Here is a 21,489-nt window from a genome sequence, read left to right as displayed (position 1 = left end):
ATACACAAAAATCATACAACAACGCTCCATTACGACGTGAAAGAAAGAAAAAAAAAACTTTCGCATTTACTGCGTTAATAAGCGTCTCAAATGTCCGCGCGCATCGCGCACTTTGCGCCGCGCACAGGAAGATCACCGCGCCTCTCGTCTCGGCAAATATTGGTCGCCACTTGTGCTCGGTTACGTGGCGGGTAAGTGTGTCACACGCGTTATGTACTACTGTGTGAACATTTCATTACGTTTGCGCACACGACGGATTCGAATTCAGCTTGGGAACATTTGAAGAAGAAGCGCTAATTGCCACAGCGTTTAATTGATACGAAATTAAATAAATCTAACGAAAGAGTTTAAAGAGAATCTTTGATGTAATAAAAATGCTATTTTCATGGACTATAGTGAAACAGAGTATTTGTTAAAATGGAATGTATGATTTAATTACGCGAACTACGTTAGAAAGTTAAATAACGTGTATATAATAAAGTAAAATATTTGAACGACACCATATTATTTGAACGTTTTTCACAAAAACAGACACATAGTTACCTGAAAAGCTCACGCTAACTTATGATTATAGTGTCAATCCTTCTATATGTTTAATCTATTGTTCCCATAGATTGTTACTCAACTACTAGTCACATCGAAAGTAACTCTATCTCATGTCTACCCGTCTGATTGTTACGGGTGCACTTAATCGCTTACCTAGCTAGGTAGGCTTGACGACATTTCGACCAGCGGTATTTGCTACCTTCAAACTGCATATACAAATTTGCGAGCTGTCACAAAAAACATCAGCTTATCCATCACTTCACAAACAAAGGAAGCTCGTTAGGGCTGAAAAAAGAGAGGCGATCATAGCTTCGACCGCTCCGTACAATGCCGGCCGGCCCCGCGTTTGTGTACCTCTATAGCAGTCGACCTACAATTTTTCACGGTCTCCGTACTCGATGCTCTTTGTCTTATTTTGTTTTTTGTTGTTGGAGATCGATGATTGTGAACGGGCAATACGTTACGAACATGTTCGATATTAGAATACAATGTACGTATACATTTGGTTATTTGTCTATTCATATTTTGTATTGGAAATGTTTTGGTAGAAACATGTACGTTTTACCGTTATTGCGGACAATGCTGTCGATTACAAATATTTCACGATTGTTAACAAGCACTGTTGTTAAGAATTTATAGTATTAATTATGCTGCATCACTACATAGTACAAAACAAAGTCGCTTTCTCTGACCCTATGTCCATATGTATCCCTAAATCTTTAAAACTACGCAACGGATTTTGAAAGGGTTTGTTTTAATAGATAGAGTGATTCAAGAGGAAGGTTTATGTGTATAATAACATGTTTTACTACTCCGAATTGACGGGTGCGTAGCCGCGGGCAAAAGATAGTTTAATACAAAAATAATTGAGAACGCAGTTATCGAATAACAAAACAAAAAACAACACCAAATCAGTTGAATTAAGAACCTCCTTAATTTTTGGGACGTCGATTCTAAATGTATGTCAGAAATGACAAAATCACAAATCCCATCATATACATAACCTGGTTTAAACAAAAAAAAATATAACTCATAAGCCCAAAGGGACTTAATCCTACAAAAGCTTTTGAGAGCTTTTGGAACTTTGGAGTTAATTAGGAGGAGCACAAATAAAGCGCATTGTTAGTGTTACGCATCGAATCACGAATCGCCGAGGTGCGTGGGCTCAGGCTAACGGCGCGCACCTATTCGTGAACCACCTGGCGCGGCGATTGTATCGATAGTTTTTACTGATGTTTCGTTCATCCGAATGTGTTACGCTGTTTTTGTACAGCTACAGTTGACGTGTTGTTCGAGGGAATTCGTGGAAACTGTGACAACAAACAACTTAATATTTGATTGGTTTTAGTTTTTCTGTTTTCGAGTACCAAAAATATTCAGTAGATAGATACCTATCAGTAAAAAAAAAAAAATATATAAATAAGTGAGTAAAATATAAATACGTGATAAATCTTACAAACATTATAAACGCGAATGTTTTTAAGTATGGATGTTCGTTACTATTTCACTTCATAACTACTGAATGGATTTTGATGAAACTTAATAATAATATAGCTTATACATCAGAATAAGACATGAGCTATATAAATACTTAATATTGCCCGTAATTTCGGCCGCGGTTAAAACCGCGCGGCGCAGCTAATAGACTAAAAATTGGCCTAGGCTCTTAAAAGTCTTCATTGCACTAATAACATACACAGTACGAGTAGACAGTATTGTTTATATTTGCAAAAGCATTACTTCCACAAAATTCTACACGTCGGACTCTGATAAACGACATCTTACACTATTCCCTCCATTACCCACCAGCAATAATAAAATTATTAAAAACTATCGATAAAACGAACACAGAAACGAAACAGCAGTTGTTCCGGAGCAGGTGCGGATGTAACCGCCGCGGATGGTCTGACGCCGCGTGCTTTTCGCTTTAATCATACGCTGACTTACTTTCCCTCAAGATCTTTGCGAACACCTCATCGGCCAAATGCTGTGACGTCAAGGGACACCAAGAGAATCCGTTTACTGTTGTTATGACACATGCCTCTCATAGGCATTGCAACGGACCATCGACATATGATGATGCCAAGCTGCTCGTCGTGGCTTCGCCCGTGGTGCATACATGGCCTATGTCAGTCAGTGAAAATGCAGCTTAATAATAATGGTGAAAGAATTTTTGTAATTGATAAGTCAGTGTTTGTGTGAACTAACATACTTTCATTCAAATATTTCGTAGTGTAATTAATATTTATAAATGAAATACGAGAAAATCGGTGAAGAGGGTCTCTGGACTTCTCACTACGCATAAAAAAAATTACGATCCTGTAGCTAAGTATAAATTGAATAAATAATAAATAAATTAATTATCTTTAGTAGACATACATAGCAATAGAGCGATTGTTATATAATTTTTTTTAAACTAATCAGCCTTTATATTACCTATAAGAAATAGGCTTGTTATTAACGGGACCTAAAAAAAGAATCATCAAAATAGGATCACCCAGTAAAACATTATGAGGTAACAATCACAAAACAGCAGTCGAATTGACAGCCTCCTAATTTTTTGAAGTCGGTTAATGATACAGAAATAATGATACAATTTACAATGGGCGGCTTAATTGCTCGTGAGCGATTTCTTCCAAGCAACACAAGTATATGTTGTCACCATATATTCTGTACATATATAACTAGCTAACCCAGCGAACTCCGTTTCGCCACCAGATGGCTGTATGTGAAAAATGATTTTCCCGCTTTTCTGTTGAAATTTATCCTGAATTTTCTTTGCTTGCTTCAATTCTTCACGGAGCCCGAGACCTTTCCAACGAATGCAAAACCGTGGAAATCGGTTCGTGCGTTCTGGAGTTACAGCGTCAGGAAGGAAAAACCCGACTTATTTTTATATAGTAGATAACCAACAAGATAGGAGCGGAAAAAATTCCGCTGATATTCACGCTTGCATGCTTACCTGCAACTGTTGTTTGACATCGGGCCTTCAAGCTAATGAACAGATGAAACTACTAGGAAGCAGGCAAGTAGACCATACATTACCAGAACTAACAATTACCTACTAAACTACATAGAGTAGACGAACAACGAACCTCGTGCAAGAGGTAAATCCAGTAATCAATACGGATCCTACGCGCGTGTCTGCAGCTGCATCGAGCGCCAATTCTTGGAAGTCAAGTGCCCTCTATTTGATATTCAATGCCAGGTCACACAAACTTACAAGGGTGTTTTATATAGATATTTTTTCCGGAAAAATGTGAATACACCTATCGGTAGATCTAGGAATAATATATAGTTAGTTTAAAAGAACCTAACGCTTTAATGATTGAATCATCTAATTGTATACGTAAGGAAATTATTTACTTCTGGCGATCCTAATCAGGATAATCTATACTAATATTATAAAGCTGAAGAGTTTGTTTGTTTGTTTAAACGCACTAATCGCAGGAATTACTGGCCCGATTTGAAAAATTCTTTCAGTGTTAGATAGCCCGTTTATCGAGGAAGGCTATAGGCTATATATGTAACACGAGCGAAGCCGGGGCAGCGCTAGTAAGTAATAATCATGAAATTATTGTATCGTCACCAATCTTTGATATGGGTACAATGATTGAATTGATGTCTTAATGAGTCGGTGATACACAAACATACATAAGAAGCTAATAAAAGCGCGTTAAAAATATGTGGAAAATGTAAAAAATAGGGACCAGGGCTGCGTACGAGACACTTCTCTACAATATTTTATTACCAACTCCACGGTTTTTCTTCAGCCCAGTAAAATAATAACGAAAAGCATATTTGAGACATGTTTGTTTGTTTATTTGAGATCTTTGTGCTTAACAGAGACATTATTTAATTTAGATTTAAATGAATACGGATGGCCTTTACTCTTAAAAGCGGCACCTTCCGATATACTGTTACTTATTAGACTTTAGAAACACGAATGCATTGTTTTCAATTCATTTTGTTAGAGTCTAACCGGTGATATAACAATTTATTTTCACGATATTCTATTAAACATTTCCACCAGCCACCGCATGTATAGTTCTAACAGTTCACCTAAATCTCACTATGCTACATAGTAAGCGCCGTGTCCCATCTACTCTATAACCCAGTTTGTACAAGACTAAACCGTCACTCAAACGCGTAAGTGCGACCACTAACCACCACTAGCACCCACAGCGTAAACCCAAGCGTACAAACCATAGAAGAAAAAACCATAGAGCCGACGTGACTTATTTTGTGATAGAGCAGGCAAGTGACTAACTCGCTGTAACGATCTCACGCGATTGAACAATGCGTGCTTATGCTGATTTACATCACACAAGGACATTTGTGTTTGGACTTCACTTTTACTGTTTTCATTCACAATGTTACGGCTCTCGAAGGCGACAGTTCATTAAGCATTAAGCACGGTGTAGACATGTGACAATAGTCTTTGGAAGCGATTTTTAATGTCATTTCGTTTGCAACTTCTCTATGTATATAAAAATCTCGTAACACAATGTTAGTTACTATACTTCTTGAAATTTTGTGTGCATATCGAGTAGGTCTGAGAATAGGCCAACATCTATTTTCGTAACCCTGAATGATAAGAGTAAGGCAGAACAAACGTTTGCCGTAAACTTTTGCTTTTGCGACCCCATCACATTTCATGTTACAATTCTATTAATTGGCATCAGATTGGCAACCCAATAACTACGAATCGGATATAAAACAAAAACGGGAGCTACATACAACCGTTATTCCATAAATTCATCGCCAGCGTTAGTGCTAAAGTCGACACGGCCCAAAGCACACACTCGCCCCGACACTATCTCCTCAAATTATCATCTCGCAAATAAAAAATATACATAACTTTAGCCATTTTTTTCACTTGCTCACTGAACTAAATTCAGATACGTAAAAGTAGAAAGTCGAAACGTCTAAATGTATGCAATTCTAAATTGTAAGTCCACTTTCGTCATAATTAGTAATTACCGCCACATATTTTGTCAAATGATGTAGTCTGTGGCCGGTTGTTAATTGCGTTATCTGTGGCAAAAAAAGCTAATTCTGCTCGTCGAATTATGCGATTTGGAGGGTGAAATTAATCAGTGCCTGTCACAGGACTATCATTATTAGTGAGAATGTTCAAGAAATTTATACGTCAATTTAATGTTGTTAAATGGCATACTTCAATATTTGTTTGAACGCGCTTATCAGGTACTAGTTGACTACGATTTCAAAAATTCTTTCACCGTTGGACCACTGGATATTATGCGTGGTATAGGTATATAAAGAAGCTATGTACTCGTGCCATGGGCGAGGCCGGGCCAGACCGCCTGTAATATATATTAAACAAAAACGTACGGAAGATAATCCTTAAAGACCAATATAAAACAAACCTATTTAATATTCTGATTAATTACAAATGCAAAGAGTACGTTATGAAATAACACGCAATTTCCAATAACACCGAACAGTATATAGGGCCTATAATATATTGTATTATAATGTATTTTTGTTTACTACCCATTACAATAACTGGGCTACACGAGCGGTGACGTCACAGCGAGCGGCGCACGCGCATGCACCGCGATTACGTCGCGCTCTCACGCCAACATTCGCACAACCCAACCGTCCCGCCGTCGCCAGTGCAGCCATTTTGTCGGTTTGCTGTACGGTGCGTTATTTGTTAATTGACCGTTAAGGTAGATAAAAAAAGAATAGATAATGAAAGGAATGACGTCATAACTGATGTGAAAACTAATTATATCATTCCAAATAGTATTTGGAATTTTCCATGGACATAAATCATTTTCTTTATTGGCAACAAGTTAATAAATATGATTGAAACAATTGTCTATTACGAATGTCCCCGCCGATGGGAGCATAAACAATAAATTACCTCTACGCGAAGTGCATAGAGGTAATTTAAAATAATGATGTTCTATTGAATGCTAGCAACGTTCTTTCATAGACTTAATAAAAAACCTAAATGTACTTGAAATTAGATAAAAACACTTATTGAAAAAATATATATTTACTTGGTTTTTACCGCGGCTTCGCACGCCTTAATTCGGAGTACCATTAGATGTTATTTTACATATAAACCTTCCACTTGAATCACTATATCTATTTAAAAAAAACCATGAAAATCCGTTCGTAGTTTTAAAGACTTAAGCATACATAAGCACATATGAACAGAGAAAGTGACTTTATTTATACTATGTAGTGATATTATTCAATATCTACACATAGTAATGGTTTGAGTACAGCCCAAAAGCACAATCCACGAGTAAGGAAGTCACTTTCACAGCTGGAAATCAGGAAAACGTTAGGTGTAAATAATTTTGTCCAAATGAAAATATAGATCTAAACGTCAAGTTCACCTCGTGACGGGGGGGAGGGAGCGCGTGCGCTTGACACTTCGCGAACATTACGTTAAATGATTGATGATTTGATATACGATAAAACCTTTTGACTACCACTTTTATCGTGTCGACATGTAATCATAGAAATATCTCTTATTATTGGTTGGTATCCTCGGTTGCTTGATGCGTCATTGCATAGTATGAAACATAATCGCTTTCCGTTATCTGTGTGTGTTACAGACACACAGACAACGGAAAGATGTTATGATGCTTAGATCTTTAAAATTATGCAGCAGATTTGATGAGTTTTTGTAATAGATAGAGTGATTTAAGATGAAGGTTTATATATGTATAATAACATCCATTGTATCCAGACAATAAATTATCTCCGTAAATAATGTAATACAGATACGATTAATCTGTTTTTACGTAAAAGGGTAACTATAAAAATCATCCATCCATACGTCCATCTATGCATACATACTTACAAATTTACACGTCCATAATATAAGTAGGATACATCCAGCATAGCAGCACCGGTTGAAAAGCCAAACTTCGTTTATTTCATACATTCAGTTCCAAAAGTTTCTACGCAAAAACAAGTCATGAGTTCACATCATAACAATTATACTTTAAACTTTCGAATATATACTACACATGAGATAATATAGTCTTTATAACTTTTATATTTAATACTCAAAAAAATTTACAGTTAACGCATTTAAAAATGGAGATTATTTTACATACATACACAGTTTCTTAAAACTGTGAATAATGCTTAAAAAAATTAAACGTAGAAGAAATTTAAATTTTCTAAGGATTTAATTCGCTTTGATAGAAGCAAATCATGTATGAAAGCGACGATTTAAGAAGCTTTGTAGAAAAGAACAAGTCTTCAAAAGACTTGTTTTTGTATTATAGTATATTTATACATTTATCGAACTTTTTTTTTTGGAAAATCAAAAGAGGTTCCCAATTCCACTGCGTTATTTTTTTGACTTTGTTACTCGAAAACTCTTCGGCTTTTGAATCGTTTGATGTGATTCTATTTGTGTTTGATAAGAAATTGTTTTATTTGGTCATATTTTAGAATCCGCAGTGGTATTTCGCTCTATGGGAGGTCGTTGACCGTTTTTTGTAGAAAAGATTTAATGTCATTATGATGTTGTGTTAATGTTAACTTACGACCCGCCGCGGCTTTGTGCGGGTGCAATTATACATGATAGTATATACATAAAAACCTTCATCTTGAAACACTCTATCTTCTATTAAAAAAAAATAACATCAAAATCTATTCAGTAATTTTGAAGATCTAAGCATACAAACACAGAAAGGCAAAAAACAACCATATTCCATATACTATGTAGCGATTACACACTACCGTAGTGTTCATATAGGAAAGCGCTCACAAGACATAATATTACAATGTACACAGTTCGCGGCTCACGGAAGAAGTTATTTTGGTCCATTTTAGAGGGTTACTCGCCTTGTTAGCGAAACTAGTTTACTGCTACGCGTTAATAGGTTCAACGATCTTTTGAAATTATTTATTTGGTGCCAACAATATTAGAATACACGAATAGTATCTATTGTGCTTCATACATTTGAGTTGTTTTATAAGCTATCATTTTAAAATCGTTAACTATGAGATATTAACAACAAATAATATAAATTACTTGTAATTGAGAGATACAAAAATCATATTTGAATGTTTTATTTTATCTGATTTTCATAGCCACGTAAAGTATGGATTTGAGAACACCGTGCGTATAAGATAAAATGAAATGGGGATAACGTTTAATATATCAATCAAAGAGATTACGGTATACGTACCATATGTATGTCCTGGAATCAGTGTATTTATAATTGAGAAAAAAACTCAACAGCCGCGTCTAAATTTATGTTCGTTACAAGTAAAAAATAAACATAAATCCACGGAGCCGTTGGACATAAAAGAACGTGTTTTTTGAACGCATCGGGATCATAAACAGTTGTATTTATGGAGAGGTTTCTGTATGTGTTTGTGTGTGTGTTTTTTTAATGTTATATAAAACACATCGTGTAACGCCTGTTATTGTACAAATATGGCGAAGTTTGATGTAAGAGAATGCGCAGTATGAGTAATTTTCAGCTTGAGTGAAATCTCAAATCATGGTAATAAGGCACATATCTTGAATTATACATGTGTACGCATAAGCGACAGTACGGTAGAAAATTGAGAAAAATACCGCTCCAACCGACATTTCTTTTGTTAATAATTAATAAAGAAGGATAGATAAGATTTTGATAAATATAAATCATTTAGTTCTCTAGCTTCACTTTAAGCGACGACGATGTTCCGAAACCGGTCGTAGTTTTTGTAATTGAATCTAAACAGTGAATAAAAGTGAGGCTAGGGAACTAAATGCTTTTTCTATTTTGAAGATGCAAAACTCCACAATGTATGAAAATTTCGAGCGTTCCGTTACGTATGAACACCGGTGATTTATATCTACTTCACCGTTATCTTTCAACCGTTCTCTATTTTGGAGTAATGTGATATTCTTTATATACTTCACATTAGCCGTTCGCCTCGGCTTCGCCCGTAGAACATATATAGCCTATGTCACTCAGTGAAGTTTATGCGTGAAAACGTTACAAACATACAAAAATACTTATAAAATTTTCCTCTTTAACAATATTAGTGTCAGTGTATATAGTGGAGGTATATTAGATAACATTTTGAATGCTCATACGCATCAACAATTACATCATTAACGTTAAACATTAATAACCCTCATAATGCTAATAGTACGTCACGATCACGACACGACACGGCATGACAAATTAATAACGTCGTCGTGTAGCTACGAAGTGCGCATTGGGAGCACATTAGCATACCAATTGGCCGCTAAAGCCCCCTAATAGAGGCATACGACGAGGGCCACGATCGGTCGTGACGACCGTTATTGATAACATGCCATTTGTAACCCATTAGATAACCACGACGCGCTCGTAACGAGATACTGAAATATGACGATGGGTATTTTGTATTTAACTGCGACTGTCAATTAATACGCGGTAGTGTATCGCAGATGATTAGGACGCAGCAAATTGTTGTAGACGTTTGGCATCGAGACGTTAAATTAAATTGCTAACATGGAACCTACTGAACCTACTACCTATAACTGAGACAAACGGCATAGATATTCTAGCATCGAGAAAAATGAAAAAAAAAATTATCATACAAATTAGATACAGAAATAATATACCTACATAACTACCGCAGTTTATAATAACAAAAATTTACAACATATACATCATCTACATTAATATAATGGGGAGGAAAATGTCAGATTTTTTATTTTTGTATGTTGATAACGTTTTCATTCAAAGATCACTGGATATCAAGAAATTCTTTTACCATTAGAAAGCTGCAATTTCACTGAGTGACATAGCCTATAAATGTAACAGGGGCGAAGTCGGGGCGAACAGCTAGTTAGTCATAAACCACACAGGTTTTACAAGCATATATATTACGTAAAATATCATTACTAAGTCAGATCCCGAATTGGGAAAAAAAAGAAACAATATAAATTGAACCTAAACTAATCACATTACAAGGCAAATATCAAACTACTTGTTAAGAAATAAATACAACAACAAGTCCATTATCTCCAATCGCAATTCATCACACACGTCAATTAGAATATGGGTAAGAATTTAAATTTAATGTATATTGAGATGATACACCTATCCTGACTTCGTGTACTTTCATTTTCGTTTGATATAACAAATTACATTTACATTTCCTTTAAGTTTAATAAATTCCACCATTACTGAACAGTGGTGGCTCAGTGGTGGGAACCTCGGACTTCAAAATCGAGACGAGTTCGAGACAGGGCGAGCGTGCAGGAAATAAATTAATTTTTCAATTTATCTGCACATGTAGATAACATCATCACTGCTTAAAACGGTGAAGGAAAACATCGTGAGGAAACCGGCATGTCAAAAAGTTCGACGACATGTGACATCTGACAACCCGCACTTGGCCAGCTTGGTGGATTATAGCCTGAACCCTCATAGGAGGACTGTGTCCCAGCAGTGGGAACACATATGGGCTGATGATGATAATGATGATGAAATAAATTCTGAACTAAAAATAATAAATGTAATTTTATAGACGGTAACAATATTCGTTAGCTTCTATAGCATCAGACATAATATTTGGGGTAAACTTGGACAGTAACCAAATACATTTTTATTCATCATTGTTTTTAATTGAGCAACAGCCAGTGCCTATTGCATTTAAGATTTCAAAGGCATTTGGCACAATTCAACCGCACTGTCGATGATATAATTGTACACTCAAACACCTCTGCTTCACTGGAACAAGACATTGGTAGTTGCATCATATTTGGATCAAGGCTACTGTATATTTTTTATCATTTTGTATTTGAAATTTAAATAATATTCACCTTATATAACGGGAGACGGTCGATGCCATACTTTAATTCGAAATGCCCAATTTAGTACATACGTGACTATAGAGTTCCGGATATTATACTACCTTAAATCTAGAATTACCTTACTTACCTAGAATTTGAATATATCACTACAGTCATAGGAAACTATTCTGTCTAGGGTGCCTAATATTAAATAACTACCTCCTAAAAAACTTTGCGCCACTGTTAGTGTACCATATGTTTTTAATAAGGGAGTAGCACGATCAGGCACGAGTACCCAACCAATTTTTTAAAGAAGATCTATGTTGAAAAGTAGCATCTGATTGCGGAATTTCGCCCAAGAATTGGGGGGAGGAGCTATTTCTCCATTTCTCCACGCCCCTAGCTTCCCATCCCTTCACCAAAGAAAACCAGCAAGTGACTCGCGTTAAACTACAATAGCGCAAGCATTTAAGCGCGACCTGTTCACCCATCACGCGTCACTTCCGCTAGACTCTGGCGCGGCTAGCTAAATTGGCCTAGCATTGTAAGGACAACGGTCAACGACCTTGCTTATTGGATGATTGGACTATTTTTATTCCTTTCATTGTAACGGATTTAGTGGAGAATTTGAGATATGGCTAACTGGTTGGTGATAGCAAGGTTTCGCATTAATGAAATAATGTTTAAAACGCATTTTCTGGTGCTTCTTCATCATACATACATATTTGATTCATTTAGCTAAGTACCGATAGTGGTAAATCCTACTAATGCGAAATAATAAGAAACGTTAAGAAATTAATTAAAAAAAAAAGGTAGAATGACAGTATCATTTATTACAAATAATGCGTAATCTTATTTTGTAATATTTGATGAATATTACAAAATCCAGTGTCATGATTTATGTTCTCAATGAAGTCTTCTCCAACTCAACCGATTATTACTCGGATTTTTTTTTTATGGCAGAGCAAGCAAAGGAGCAGATGGGCCACCTGATATTAAGTGGTCACCACCGCCCATAAACACTTGCAACACTAGCTATACGCATAGCATATACGCTCTTTTCTTGAAGGCCCCAATGTCGTAATTGTTCGGGAACACCGTAGCTGGTAAATCGTTCCAAAGCTTCACCGTACGCGGAAAGAAGTTGCGGGTGAAGCGTAAGGTGGTGGACCGCCAACCATCCAGGTGGTGCGGATGGAATTGGTTTTTACGGCGGGTGGTCCGATGTTGGAACTGTGCGGCTGGTAAAATGTTGAACAATTCCTCAGATATGCAAGTATTTAATAAATTTTCAAACTATGGTTAATTAAAATGGTTAGTAAAACGTCTATTCTCTCTCCTTATCCGTTTAATCGTTATGGGATGTTTTTTGATAAATTGGATTTAATGCCTTCTTTATTTACAATAATGTATAGAATACCTATATTGTATACGTAACAAATTGACATCGTCCTGCCACATATTTAGCACATAACGTTTAACACAACTAACTATATAACTGTTTGGTGACAGTTCATTTGGTGACAGTTGGACTAAAGTCTCAGTTAAATTGATTTATTGAATTCTCCGAATTACACGGAACGAATTTCTTAAAGCTTTCAGTTTAAAAGTGTAATCGTATCTATATCTATATAGATACGACTTTTGAGTTAGCAATGCTGGGTTGGGTCAATATGATAAAATCAGCGTTATTTTGAAAGTATAAAGACGCTGTAGGAGCATCTTAAAAGTTTCTATAATAAAATTAATTACAAATACTTTTATAGATATTGTATTGGATGGCACTAATCATTTTGATTTATTTATAATTAGAACGGTTTTACACCCTTAATGATTATCTATTAATTTGTACATTATATAACCTCTATTACAATATTTACCCATCTTCTACGACCTACTTAGATCTATTAAAACAAAAGAAGTGACCTGTGTACCTATTATATTTACTAAAGGTAACGCAATAAAAAATATAGGTATTCGTTAAATCATAGAACATTACTCACAAGTATAAATTTCACGCAGCGTGGCGTCGCTCGCCTGGTGTCGATGCCTACCGGCGTCTCATCTATGCACGTTGCGAATGCGACACAATCTGTGGACAGAGTGGGGTAAATTTGTAACAGATCGTCACCAATTATTTATTTATTTATCGTTCATTCTAAATACATAAAATGATTCTAGGGAACAGAACATTTCATTTGGAATTTGAAAAAAAATTGCGGGTGCATAAAACATCACATTCACGTTGAATCAATTAATAAATAAGTCTCTACCTAGATACTAAATACACGAAAATGTTAGCACATCCAATATATCGTTAGAAACGTCGCTCTAGAAATAATTGTAGTAAATACTGATCAATATTATAACATTGTTTAATTGAACGAATACAGAAGAACTACCTCGATAATTAATATCGAATTAAGAAAAAACATGCTATAATAACGTAAGACTTACACTCAATTCGAAGATATTATATTTGTAAGCAATTAATTATTAAACAAATATTAAAATTATAACAAAACACTATTTTTATTCATAGAACCCAACAAGCGAACAACGCGGTTGGCCCCAAATTATATTATGACCGCGGCCCATTAAACTAATTAAGCCGATGAACAATTTTGTTGATTATACAATTAAGCCTTGTATTAACAAATCAGTTTTAATCGACGTTATCATCATATTCTCCCCCTCCAAGCATTGCAACAACCATTAGGCAGGACGGCATTACCGAAGTCTACTTTTCCCGCTATAGAGAAATAATTATCCAACGATATCAATCACATCTGTAGATTATACCCACAAAACATCCGGAACTTTCTGGAAGACCATAAAAATCGAGTTAAAAAACAGGATCGAGCCTTTATTTCTTCATTATCATGATACGAATGCACATTCCGGCACATGCTGGCTACGAGGTGGTATGTTAAACACCCGCAGGTATCACATCGTGGGGTAATTACGACGATTATACCTACATAGCTGCAGCTTTGCGCTTAGCTACCGGATCCGTACAATGGGCGACCTTGGTCATCCCTCATCAGACACCCTAGCGTAATGAGCACACGCGAATAACACCCGTATCGCTACGGAATACCGTTTAAATTCCTATAGGGTATGGAGATTAATGCGACCGGCTTTACGGGGACATGGCAGATGTCCCATACGGAAACTTTTGTTTTGATTGAGTGCTTGTCGTACCCGTGTTGTGGGCATGTACCTTTTATATAATTCGTGAAATAGTAGAATAAATTATGTTAACCATCTCGTGGGAAGAGTATATTGTATATGCGAATGAACAAACATTTAAACAATTTATTTTATAGACAGTATGGTTGTGTGAACTAAATATGATATTTTATGATTAAAGTATCCATAAGAACCATATTTTGAATAGTTCCTACAATTGTTATTTTTCCGAAGGTAAATATTAACTTAATAATATTAAGATGGTCCGACTTCTGTTTTTGGCTAATTGAAAGGAATGTGATGTGAACATGTGAAGCAGCGTAAAATTAAATACATGGATCACAAAGAAAAATAAACATACGTTCAGGTGTAAGTTCCTACACAGAAATTTCTCAATAGGCTCGTATGAGTCGTTCTCGAACTCGAATGATTTATTTAAGGTCAGATTTCCTTCATCAGTTTCTAGAACAATTCTAACACTACGTTCAAACTTGAAAACGTATAATGTTACTCATGAAATTATTGCATTATCACCGAACCCTGATAGGTGTACAATATTTGCATTAATTCTGTTCGTTTTAAGTGGTTCAAAATCGATCCTAAGGGGGTCAGTTACATACAAACAGGTGAAGGGGGTACAGGTGAAGGTTAAAAATCTTTCCTACTTTTCTTCTAGACGTTTCCATAAAATTCTTATAATTAAGATTATATTTCTATATTCAAATGGAGTTTTCTAGAAGCTTGGTATATCCTGTTGTGAATTGAATATGTGCAAGTGATGTAAAAATAAGAAGTCGCAATAAGTTTATTTTCTACTCATCATCAAGAAACGGAGGCCACTCCGCGTCACAATATCAAAGAAACCTGTACCACCTTACTCTCTTACGTAAAAACCATCGACCGAACGCAACGGACCCCCATTGCCATGCCGCGAGATCGTAATTGCGGGGAGACATGCGATCCATCCGACTCGCTTGGCTATTTAGAAAGCAATCTACCTACATTTTGTTATGGTAATGATGTAAACAAATCGATATAAGGGAGATCGGACAAGTACGTACTGGATTATATGTAATAGGTGATTTTACCTGTGCAAATATTTTTACCACAATATTTCGTTGCATATATTGTGCTGATATCCCGGTTTTATACTACGCGAGGGTTAAAATGCATAGAAAATATATACAGACATAAAAACTTTGACACTTTATTTGTGGACTTTGTAGTAGGTAATAGTCTTAAATAAACCCATTAAAATTATACAACTGCAAATTTCTTAAAATGCTTCCTGTATACAACATGCGACTTTTGCAATATTGCAAGTGTACGGTCTTGAATCCCGATCGATAATAGCAAAGGCATTTGACCGCAGTTAGCGGTCTGACCGCAGGCTTCATACCTGTTCAAGGTAAAATCGAATATTTTTATATGTCTGTTATACTTACTGTTCTATTTATACAAACACTATTCATTTTGGTATTGTTCAAAATGCTAAGTAGTTTTTTTTTATCAGTTCGGAAAAACTAAAATCGGGGTTTTTAAACCTTTAAATTAGGGGTTTATTTTGTAGTATTTCTGAATCGCTATCTATTGGTGTGTTTGAACCCTAAATAACGAAAAGCTTACCTAAATGTATAATAATAATAATGATGACGATAATGAATTTTCTTTAATTAACTCGAAATATCAATTCGTGACAAACCGAATAAGTGAAATGCAAACAATGAAAGTCTTGAACAATGAGCAACATAAATAAATTATAGTAAAACTTTCGTTAAACATTTGAATTAATTACCATACAGAGAAGTAAAACCGGTATCCGATTCGTATGCAAAGTGCGCGTATCTCTCGTTTGAGTTTCACCTTATTAGTAATCAATCAAGTCTCGTACGTTAGATGCTGCATCGTCTCCAAGGATATTTACGTATAATTTTATATAATAGGTTAAAATACTCATAGCTTTATTTGGAACTAGATGGTGTCATGTATAATGTCGAGCATAATTTATTTTGATATTCAAACCACTTCTGACGTCATTTGTAAAATATTTCTAATCACATCACCGCAAAGTCATCGCTATCAAACTATCTACCAACTTAATTAATAGCGTTAGGCTTTAACAAACGACCTAGCCTATTAAACTAATCAATAAACTAGGTTTTCGTAGCAATTAAAACTTTTACATTTCCAAGATTTATTACTACAAAACTGGATTTAGAATCGCAGGAATTGAAATTTAACACCAAGAGTAAATTATCGATAAAATAATTAACAAAACGCACAATTAAACTGTCGAATACAGCTATTTGTGCAATCGTTCACTAGAAATTAAAAATCAATAATTATCCTTTAGACTAATAAACTGTTTCCGACAAAAATGTCGATAAAATATGTTTAAGGATATGATGAAAAGGAACGAATTAAACAGCTGTTATATCCTCCACCAATTTCTATATATAAATTTGTTGATGTTTAAAAACAGTTATCATTGTTTTTCCTTATAATTTACTAGGTAATACTGGCCCCGGTGGTAATTAACTATGTAATAACATTGTGATTGTGGGGTACTTAAACTATCTACAATATACATACTTCATCGAAAGAGATTTATATTAAACTTCTGAAAATTTATTATTCAGGCAATATCCTGTACATAAATAAGTTACTGGCAGCTGCGATATGCGTCATAAATGTAATTGAAGTCTATTAAACAGTTTGACATTACTAACTATAAGTGACTTAATAGTACCAATATTTTCTTATACCTAACGAGATGAGAAAGAAAACACAAAATGCGATATAAAACAAGCCCTATAAAGACCAGACGATTAACATTGAATACGTCTCGTAGGCATGCCATTCACGTCCGATTGAATTAATGTCACATTTGTCCAAGGATGGTCAAGGTCGCGCAATCAATGCGCGTCATACAATAACAGATAAATCTGTCAATAAATCCGACGATAAATTGCGACCCGTTATGGTGAAGCTTAATAGAAAAAGCTCGTAACAACTTCATTGTTGCAATGCCAACCTTACGTGTGTAACGCTAAGGTGTAATTTCGTACGATTTTCGGTGATGATAATGTGCGTGGGCCCGAGTTATTTTAATGGCATTGCGGTTGAACTCAACAAACATGTTATTTCGCTGTTACAACTATCTCCTGTTAGTGCCGCGACCAGACAACTGAATGGTGAATTAGGAAAATTATAGACGTGATTCTGTGGCGATGTGAACATTGTTCTATGGCATTTAAACAGGAGTAATACTACCTACCTACCTACTGTGAAAGGTGAAAGCCTTTGGAGACGAAGAGTTTTGAACTATTGTCGATGAACTATTTTATTTGATGTTAGATGATTGTTCTTTAGTTGAAATTGCAATCCTTAAAGGTGTCCAAAATATATTCCTACATTTCTGAAGAAATGTTTTAATTTACAATGAATAAACTCGTATCCTAACAACACTTTCATACTTTCCCTTTCTACTCCACACCTCTTGTACTAAAATGTGGTCAATAGGTGTAATTACCGATGTAATGCTACTTACTCCAAGTGAAACCTTTGCAATGTTAGGTGGACAATGTAAATCGTGTACTAGGAACTCAGATTGTCGGAACAGGTTGTGAAAAATATACATGACGATTCCGTCATACCCGAGATGCCGTTAAGCCAGCTCAAATATAAATCGCCGTACACACGACATATGTTCGTTGTATATTTTTTACAGAAGCTCACATTAAACGCTCGTTAAGGTGTCATTATCGTCAATTTAATTTAGTTCGGAGATTTTTTGTGATGTCGCTTAAAGCGAATATGCTAATATATTTCGCTACACCCAATCAAAACTATTTAACTACCTATATGCTAATTGTAAACTTATATTTCAAAGTAATAACCGGTTGGAAAACACTTGTGTATTTAACTCTTTGTTTGTTGCTATGGAGATTGATAGAAGAAGGATACGATAAAATACGAAACGAGAATCAGCTTTAATGCTTTATATACCCATATATAGACACGAAAAACAAGTTACAGTAACCACTTTACTGCTGCTAACCCGCATCAAAAATTACACTTTAAATAAATAAATCTGTTTCTTATATCGAAATCCTATAAAAACATAAATTATCAGAAACAAATCTGATCCAAATATATGTAAAACTTCGACCCGAGAGGTGTAATTCGATACATCAGGTACCTACCTACCTATAGATTATAATTTATTGACTACCAGCGATTTGTTGATTCAGCGATATTCTACCCTCGACTGCGAGCTCAGGTTACTTTAAAAATGAATTTCCACAATGTGCTGAGAACATGAAATAATTGTGAGAAAAAATGCCGTTGAATTTAACGAAAATAATGGACAAGGGAATGCCAGAAAACAAGAGTTAAAAGTGGCCTATTTAAGGCAATGAACATTTATAAATCGGGGACTGAAAAGCAAAAGAGCGAGGAGAGTTTTACTGCTACTCGACCGCCGGCAAAATAAGCCCTTTATTAAATAATGAGCACAGTAATATAACATTAATTTATAGGATTTACAGTCTGTTTCACAATCCAAGTAGACTTTTAATTAAAGGATTATTTGAATTCTTGGCATTTATTTGCACTTTATGTACTAATTATGGAATATAATCGATGGCCTTATAAGACATAAATTACGCTCATAGGCTGGCTTCACACTCCAATATTATGACTATCTCTTATATCTCGTTGAACATTCAATAATCAGATAATACTAGAAAATCTGCAGTCAATTACAACTATCGAGAATTTTATGTAGGTCACAGAGACAACACTCGGCTCTATGACAAACAATTCGCCATTCATTGCTCGTGAATTGTACGATTATATCTTGAACACTATCTCAATTCAGACAATGTTATCCAACGGTTTGTTAGGGTTCCATGCCCAAAGAATAAAACGAGATACTAAAAAACTACTATTAAATAAGTACTAAGACTTCGCTGTCCTTACGTCGGTATGTCTGTTTATCTGTCTATGGGTGACCAATTTTTCTTGCATTGCCGATTTTATTTTCTAGCTATAGGTATAGGTACGCCGAGTTAGATCTCAGATTCAATCCTAGAAATTACATTGGTATACTATAATAAGACTGGAAGAAGATCCAACTTTAAAGACAACATTTAACATCAATACAACAATCATGACAATATTTCAATTAGTGGAAGATTTATTGCAAGTAATTTTAGAGGTTTACCACGAGCACCGCAACCCGACTCGTGACACGTGCACTGTCAAGGTCAAAGTTTAATTATTTATTTGTTAAACATGGAGCAGATAACATTAAAATTTTAACGAAATCACCGATCAGACAAGATTATGAAAAAAATCAACTACAGGTTTATAAATGATAAATACCTATTAGTTCTAGTTATTCTATACTCTAGGTACCGTCGACTAAATAAGAAGTGAATTATCAAACATTACCATACCTAACATTCTCCATCCAAACGTAGAAGGGTGACCGTGTACAAGTGAATTGTGCAACATAACAGCTCACCTCATACAATTTCAGTCCAATAGTCAGAACCATTCATCATTCCATGACCATCATTGTATAAGTATAATCACTGTTTACGCGCATATTGAAGTCACAAACCAGTTCCACAAAACGTGATCGCCTCGCATACCACACTTGTTAGGAGACTGATGATGAGTTACGAATAAAGCGAATAAAGCGCTTACTAATTCGATTGAATCGATTGCCATCGTTTGTCTTAAAACTGCACTCAGCTTACGATATTCCTCATATTGTAACGACTGTATCAGGGATGCCATAAGACCGGATTGAGGATACGTGTTACACGTCATGTAGTACTTATTAAACGTAATAAAAAAGATAATACAACATTCGCGATTTCATAAATTTACGGAATACGGATGTAGCAATTATTTCATACAATCAAAGAAACATAACTGCATGCGCAGTAACATCGTAATTACTATAATAATGATACATCTTCTTGCTCCTTAAAGGTTATTCCGTATAGCGCATAATTATACGCAATGCAATTATTGAATTATGACGTTCTCCTATCGTTCGCATGTCGCTAAGTAAGCGCTCCACCGACCTCAATCCACCGGTGACTAATCGGCCTTATTTTTCTGCTAAATCTTAGCGTGACTGACTGCGTTGTAAGCCATTGTTTTACATTTACTGCAGAATTGTGAGTACAATTGCATTAACTGCTTATTTGTTTTGGATTCACGTATGTTGTAATAATTGTCGGTATTGTAGACGAGTGCCGAAACTTTTATTGGTCTGTTTTACGCTTTAAATTTAATCAATAAGTACTTAACATTCAAATTTATGCTAAATTGATATTTAACTCTAAGTTAAACGGGCTATTCGATTAAATTAACTAATAAATTATAGTGTTCAAGTAAGGTAAGTGAACACACAAATAACTTCTACAAACCGACCGGTTACATCTAAATAAAATGCCAGTTTGAAAAAGTTTAATTAATACACCCGCAAAAGACGTTTAAGCGTAAACAATTTACTAGAAAAAGAAACATACCTTTCAACCAGCCAATTACACCCAATTAGTTACTTAAACGGGCGAATAACTATAGAAACACAGCACGCATAAGACCGGCGACAAACCGAAACCCGTTATCACTGGACGCGTCAACAACACAATCAAAACTGCGGCGAAACTGAACAAAGCCCAGCAGCGAGCCGGCGAATCATCCCGGTTAAAATTACAACACATCCGGATATAAACTGGCTTGCGAAACTCCGACGATGCGCGCTTCCTCCTACTACTCCTAAAACTAACCGGAAGGTATTCGACTCCTTTCCTGAACTTGTAGAAATCAGCGGGGTCATCGACGACCGGACGTGGTGTAGGCATGTTTGGAGTTAATTGGGAGAAACTGATTCGCTATCGGTCTCGTTGCCCAATACATCGTGTATGTGTACGAAAAAACCG

At 35.4% G+C, this 21,489-nt stretch overlaps 1 protein-coding gene across 1 annotated transcript in view; it reads right to left on the bottom strand.

Annotated features, from left to right (window-relative positions):
- Nucleotides 1-21,234, bottom strand: part of LOC119837330 (protein kinase C and casein kinase substrate in neurons protein 1) — a 91,010-nt gene extending 69,776 nt beyond the window's left edge. Inside the window, exons 1-2 of the mRNA XM_038362867.1 lie at nt 21,076-21,234; nt 13,336-13,424 (exon numbers count right to left, since the gene is read on the bottom strand). The gene's annotated coding sequence lies outside the window, so the exon portion shown is untranslated. The remainder of the gene's footprint in view (nt 1-13,335; nt 13,425-21,075) is intronic.
- Nucleotides 21,235-21,489: the final 255 nt, after the last annotated feature.

The sequence above is a fragment of the Zerene cesonia genome, chromosome 27 (genome assembly GCF_012273895.1).
Source record: "Zerene cesonia ecotype Mississippi chromosome 27, Zerene_cesonia_1.1, whole genome shotgun sequence".
Classification (NCBI taxonomy): domain Eukaryota; kingdom Metazoa; phylum Arthropoda; class Insecta; order Lepidoptera; family Pieridae; genus Zerene; species Zerene cesonia.
Note: the sequence above shows the minus strand (reverse complement) of the source record. Positions and strands in the feature narration are given on the sequence as shown.